Raw genomic sequence first — 5,901 nt, 5'->3', positions numbered from 1 at the left:
ACTAAACTTGTATTCAGCCATACGCAGCACATTTTGTCGTGGATCCCACGTCACATGTGATCAGCACGTGATGGAAAACCCATAATTCCACTCACCATCCAAAAAAAAAAATTAAAGCTTAAAAATGGTGACAGCATTGAAAGGACGAAAACCAAAAACCGGGGCTAAAACAAAACCTCAAAGCAGGTGGAGCCTTTTGTTATATTCAATCCATGTCAGACTTATATCAGCGGATTGTCATAGGCTCCGTTTGTCAGGTCGAAATTAGGCTAAATATTTTACAGTGACAAAATAAATAAGTAATTGTTGAAATATTTCGTTTCTAAAGATATATTTTATAAACCGATAATAAAATAATACTAAAAATTGATAAATTTTGGTTTGAAATTAAGTCATTGTTTTTTCAATTTTTTTAAAGGTTGATTATGGCCCCGGCCTGTTTTAGCATGTTATGGCCATGTTTCCGCATTGTTGAACCAGCCAGGTGTCAAGTGAATTGAGAAATTTTATCAAATTATAAACCCAAGAAGTAGGTGCATTCTAGTTGAGCCATGTTCCTTTGCCGCCCCAAATTCTACAAAAATTCATCTAAAATTAACTATATATTTGTTTCACTTTGTCCGCATTTTGTATTTAATTTGTAGAATAATAGTTTACTTATATTATTATTTTGTTAATAAGTGATTTCTTAAAACAAAATATTAAAATAGGAAGAAGTTAATGTCAGTGGGCCGGGCCGGAATCTGGAGCACATGATAGCTCGTTTTGTGAATAATATACAGTCCGCGTTTGCTGCACATGCCTGGCAGCGCCGCGAGGCGAAGGGTCAGGTCCCACCGAAAAAAAACAAAAGAGCAAGTTTAGCTGAACGCTTTGGCTTTTCAAGTTTTCAGCTAATCCGAATTCAAAGAAAAAACCTCTATTTAGAGCGGCATGCGACACGTGACATTTTCTGATTTACCTTCAACATGCTCTGACCTTAAACTGTTTTTAGTTAATAATCGGGATCTACGCCTCTGATAATCAGTTTTATTATCCACTTATCGTTATTTATAATTATTTATAACTTTTATTTTCTTTTTACCTTTTCAAGTCAAAGCCATTCTCTCTCTCTGGTCAACTCCTTGTTTACCCCAACCTAAGTACCCGACTGACAATGGCAAATTCGCAAGTCGCAACCTCTCCCCGTACAGTATAAGCTTTCAAGAGGTCTGCTTTGGGAAAAATTAATATATAAAACCTTTCCTCAAATTTCTGACAATAATAAAAACCTCCTCTCAAATTTTACTTTCTCAAAATCTCCCATGAACTTTGAAAAAACCCAACTCATACCTCTCTTTCCTCACTAATCCGAATGAAAATGTTTGATTGATGAGTATTTTTTTTTTCAAAATACCCATTTCAATCTCGGGCTCTAAAACACAAAAAACAGAGGCAGCACTCAACTGTGATAGGCTTTTCCACGCCTAAAACTTACTCCGATTGACAAAGGGAGACAATATTTCGTGGCTCACGCACCAGAGAACGCGGATGCAAATTTTGTCGGATTTTTACCTCGATAGACAAAACAAGCCTATTAATTTCCTAAACGCTGGTGCATTATACTTATCATGCATCTCTCTTTAGGTTATGTTCATTTTCCTTCAAACCAAACATACCCTTATAGTCTCCTTTATGAGTTGTCTCTTGCAGACCGAGTTCTGTGCATGGTTTTCAAAATTAGACCGGACCGGATAGTCGAATCGGAAAAATTGGGAATTGGTTCGTTTTCCCCAAAATCCTAATTTTCACCCAAAACTGTTGATTTTTGTTAGCGAATCGTTGAAGCGGGCGGTTAACCGTTTGACACCATTCAAATGGTTTTGACCTTTTTTATTTTTTTGAATTTTTTATTTTCTTGTCAAAATGGGCCGAACATTCGGTTTGAATGGTTGGACCATTCGACCGATAACCGGACCCCTGACCGGATCAGTCATCAGGTCGGTTTTAAAAATCATGGTTCTGTGCACCCACGAATGGCAAAACGACATGTCGACCAAGCCAACATTAACATGCATTTGAGCGTTAACGTGGCCTAGTTGGTTCAATCAAGTGGTTCACACAGCCACAAACTTTCGTAAATTCATGGGTAACACATGTTCGCCTCTCATTCGTGGGTGCACCCTCGGGTGCACAGAATGCATTCTCTGTCTCTTAGGATATTTATAGACTATACTCAAGAAGAGGAAAGGAGATCTGACGTGCTTAGTTGAGCAGAGAAGGAAAATGATAAGAGGAAGAAACTTGGGAGGACTTGAGAGAGAGAGAGAGAGTTGCATAGGACCGTTAGTAGTGTTGGTATTGTTAATGCCAAACTAGATATCGACCATAGAGGTGTAAATCGGGCCTGTGCAAAGTGTGGGCCATGTAATGTCGATCCACCTACTGAGACTAGTTGTATTTTCTTCCCCTAGGATACTTTAGGGGTCAGCCCGGCATGGCCCATGACCCAAACCCATGTTAGGTCGTAACGTGCTGCAGGCTTGGGCAGCCCATGTCAGGTTGGGCTATGGGTAGAACCGGGCCAAACTGTTTTGTTTTATTTTGGTAAAATACAGAAACCTCCCCTAAAGTTTCTGACAATCATAAAAACCTCCCTTATAGTTTCATTTTAGCAAAAACCTCCCTTCTATTTTTTAAAATGTCAACAAATAGCTCCCTTCCGTCAACTATCAAGACAGAAAACATTCAAAAAATTATCATTTTTTTTCAAAACACCTATTTTACCCTTTTACGAATTAATGTGCATTTATTTTACTAAAATAGCCCTGTCACTCAAACACTGTTCATCTTCTTCCTCACACGCACAACAGCATAATGGCTATGCACTCCATAATAATCCACTTGAACATTGTTCATTTTCTTCAACTGCTTTACCATTAAAGCATTCACAAAGTCTTGTATGAGAAATCTGTAGGTTCTTCTTACGGAGTCTCGCACGAAAAATCTATAGGTCCTTCCTCTCCCTCTAGATCCAAAGCAAAATTCTCCCGCCAACTATGAAAACAAAAATAGAGTGCTTATGGGTTTTTGCTCTCATTGCAAAATGCAGTGCTTTCTCCTCCACTAATCTCCTCTCCTCTTTACTCCTGAGTTTAGCTTGTTTAGTAGTGGCTCTTCTTTACTGGGCTTACCCCGGTGGACCCAGGGAGCTACTAATGGAAGAAAGGAACCAGAGCCAAACCAGGTTTCCCTGTGTTTGAAAGCATGAATCTTATGGCTGCCCTCGCGCACCGCCAGCTGGCAGCTGGGACGAAGTAGTGCGAAGCTAGTCGGCTCATGGCTTTCAGTCTCGGAGAAACTCGTGTCATCGTCACTTGTAACCTCGATGTAGCGAAAGAGATCTTGAACAGCTCAGGTTTGCATCTTGTAAACTATCTCACTTTGTCTGAGATAGTTTACATGATCAGAGCCTATAAGGCCCTTTAGGAAATCTCTCCCGTTGTTCAATTCGCGAATTTCATCGCTAATCAGGCGCTTTTCGAGGCCATTGATGGAGCCATGTCCATACACATAATAGACTTCGAGATTGGGCTCGAAGGTCAATGAGCATCGTTCATGCAAGAGATCGCAAGCAAGTCCAAGTCCCGTAATGTTCCTCCCTCATTTCTTGAAACTATTGTTGTTGTACCAGAAGAATTGTTTCCTAAGGCGAACCTGATAAAGGACCATCTCTGTTAGTTCACGCATGAGCTTGGAATTTGATTTGATATTGATTTCGTGATTATTCATGTTTTTGAGGTCATATTGTTCGACTCCATCAAGTGCCTCAATGGCGAGATGAGACATCAAGTGCCGCAGAGCCGCCATTAATCTTTCTCCAACTATTTTTAGATATTTCAATGCTTCCAACTCCATCCCAGCACCCCTCCGAGTTCTCTCAGGGATGTCACCGTAGATCATCATGTTTGTGGACGTTGATGGCTGTAGAGATACTTCTCGGCTACTCTTCAGCTCCACTAAAACAAACGTTAGAACTAACCAACCAACAAAACACAGAGACAAAGCAAAAAAAGGAACTATCTACTCTTCTCTAGGGACCAAAGATTGCAACAGCTTCTGAATCTAAACGCCATTAACTGTTTAGTACAACCAGAGATTGCAGGAGCTGATTATGGTTGTTCATCGTTGTCTCCTCAAAGTGGTTTACCGTTTAGTAAAAATAGGTACAAAATAACTCATGTAGGGGTAAAATAGGTATTTTGAAAAATATCATCGGTTTAACATTTTCCGTCTGGGTCATTGATAACAGGGAGGGTTTTGTCGATTTTTTTTTATAAGAGAAGGGAGGATTTTGCTAAAGTTAAACTATAGGGGAGGTTTTTATTATTATTAGAAACTTTAAGGGAGGTTTTTGTATTTTACCCTTTTTTTGACATTTTGATTTTTTTTTTCTAAGTAAACACTAAAACTAAAATACTTCACTTTCCTTATTTCCTTTAAGCTTTGAGTTCAGTTTGGAAGGAGTACAAATACAAATTTGTAGTGTAAGATCTTGTATTTTGTATTATTTTATATATATATTTGTATTTGTACTCTTTCCAAACTGAACCTTGGGAACAAATTGGAAAAACAAAAACTAGCAAAGAAATGAAAAAAATACTTAAATACTTAACAAAATAAAAAATTGACAACAAATTGGAAAAAAAAATCAGAATTTTATTTTTTGAATTTGAACAACACAATGGTCAATGGATGAATGGAATATAGAAAATGGAATAAAATATGAACAATATAATACAATTATAAATTGAAAATAAAAAATCACATTGTTGGAAAAATAACAACTAATTTAAATAAAATTGAAAAAATACAATAATTGAAATATTGAGTATACAAAAAAATAAAAAATATTGACTTCATCTCATCTTCATCTATTCATATCCTTGATTTTCATCATTTGCTTCAGGTGAAACATCAGGTGTAACATCATGCCCTCCTTTGCCTTGTAATCTATCCTCAAAACCCAACCAATTTTTAAGGCATATGCACATCTCCAGACATTTATCATTCATATAGCTTTTCTTGTTGTCCAACACCCTATTACCTGCACTAAACAAGACTCCAATGAAATGTAGACACCGGAGGGGTTAGAATAGATCATGTGCCATGGTATCAAGGACTAGATACTTTTTTTCATTATAAAGTCATTTATCACTTTACCTAAATACCCTTCTAAACTAGATGTTATACAGTTGATAAGGGGCATTATTGTCATTTTATCTCACCCCAAAGCCAAAATACATAAACACCCCATACTATTTATAGCAATTGGGGGGGGGGGTATTTCTATAAAAATCTAAAATTTGAAACTAGTCGTTGGGGGGGCCTCCGATGGCTGGTTCTACGAGCAACCTGCTACCGACCTGCGGGCCATGTCGGCCCGGTTTACAGACCTAAAACCCCAAACCTAGCACAACCCATACAATCATGCCATGTCGAGGCACGACTCATGGACCATCAAGTTGGGTAAAGCTGGCTAAAAAATGTGACAGGCCACAACCTGATTTACACCCCCAACGGTCTCCATAGCCATCTTGACATCGATGGTGGGAATTGGGAAATCTAGCAAAGATAATTCCATTGGTGACGCTGGTGGGGAGAGTGGTGCCATCGGCCAAATGACATTCGTTGTGTTGAAAATTGGAAAATAGAGCGATATCTAATGTGGTTAGAGAGTAAGAAAATTGGAAGGACCAGAGACAGAGACCTATACTCAGAGTCGGAGGTTTGAAAGAAAAACTTGGACAGACCCAACATTGAGTCCATGTGAAACAATTCCATAAAAAGATTGAATTCCTGTTTCACTCATTCCCTATACATAAATATAAAGAAGAGAAAGGGTTGAGTAGTTGTCGCCAT

Source organism: Nelumbo lutea, chromosome 3, assembly GCF_056320005.1.
Source record: "Nelumbo lutea isolate HS-2025 chromosome 3, American lotus-T2T, whole genome shotgun sequence".
In the NCBI taxonomy this organism is placed as follows: domain Eukaryota; kingdom Viridiplantae; phylum Streptophyta; class Magnoliopsida; order Proteales; family Nelumbonaceae; genus Nelumbo; species Nelumbo lutea.
Note: the sequence above shows the minus strand (reverse complement) of the source record.